The following is a 1,258-nucleotide window of genomic DNA, read 5'->3' on the forward strand; positions in this document are numbered from 1 at the left end:
CCCCCCACCCCAGCAGCACCTGGTGGAAATGAGGAACTCAGGGAAGCGAGAGAGATGTTGGAGGTTTAATACATTTATTTGACATTAAGCAAACGGAGGAGCTGCTACGGCAGCTTCGTGCTGGCTCCTGGGGCCAGCTCGATGCTGACACCCAGTGCTCTCGCCCTGAAGGGTCTGTGCAGCCCTTGCGGCCCCCGCAATCCCGACACCCCACTGCCAGACCTGGCCTCCCCCTGCCCATGCTTGCAGCAGGGACGGGGGGCTCTGACCCTGGGAAACCCCCAACTACAGAGACGCCTGTGGCTGAGGCAGCAATTTTGAGCAAGACACACGTTAAATATGCTGATACAGCCCTCTGTGCCTCCAGGACATACACCGTTTATTTCTGCAGGCGATGTGAGCACGACAGCCAGTTCGGCAGGATAGACTGGCATGGGAGGGCTCAGCACCCCCAGGTTGTGCCCCAGGTGACATTTGGGAGGGGGCTGCGGTGGCTGCTCCCAGCGCGCCCCAGCTGGGGGATGCAGGAGGCAGCAGCATCCTCTGCCTGGACTCGCTCCAGCAGCTGCAGTTGCAGGGTGCACACCCCCCGTCGTGGACCGAACACGGCCAGAGCCACCCCGAATTCCTGCGCCCACATCCCGCTGGGGACAGATGCTCCTCCAGCCCTTCTGTCAGCCTGAGGGTGGCAGGATTTGGCCAAAGGTTGTGCCGGTGGGGATGCTGAGCACCAGGCCGGCATGGTCCCCAGCAGGATTCCCAACCTGGGGGACTCGCTGCCCTCTGAGCACGAGGACAGCAGGATTTGGCCCATGGTTGTGCCATTGGGGATGCTGAGTAACGGGTTGGGTGGCTGTGAGCGATGGTGTGGTACTCAACAGGGGTCCTGCCACCCTCTCTGCCGGTGGCTGAGGATGGGGGACCCTATCTGGTACCCAGAGCAGCTCAGTGACACGCTGTGCACCCCAGCACCCCTGTGCAATCACGACACCGTGGGGACAGAGCATCTCCCAGCCCTGGGGGACGGTACCCAGGCAGGCACGGGGTCCAACCCTGGGATCAACCTCATCCCACCCGGTTGGAGCAAGGAAAGGGACCGAGCAGGCTGGGGGAGAGGGAAAAACAGAAAAATAAAGGAGTCACCCCCTCCCCGAGCCCCAGGGCATTGCTTTGGACACTGCAAATTAGATTTTCTGAAAAGGAAATGTTTTACAGGCAAAAAATTGTCTCAAAAGAAAATGGGAGGGGGAGGGAGGGG

The sequence above is a fragment of the Charadrius vociferus genome, unplaced genomic scaffold (assembly GCF_000708025.1).
Source record: "Charadrius vociferus isolate BGI_N301 unplaced genomic scaffold, ASM70802v2 scaffold259, whole genome shotgun sequence".
Taxonomy (NCBI): Eukaryota; Metazoa; Chordata; class Aves; order Charadriiformes; family Charadriidae; genus Charadrius; species Charadrius vociferus.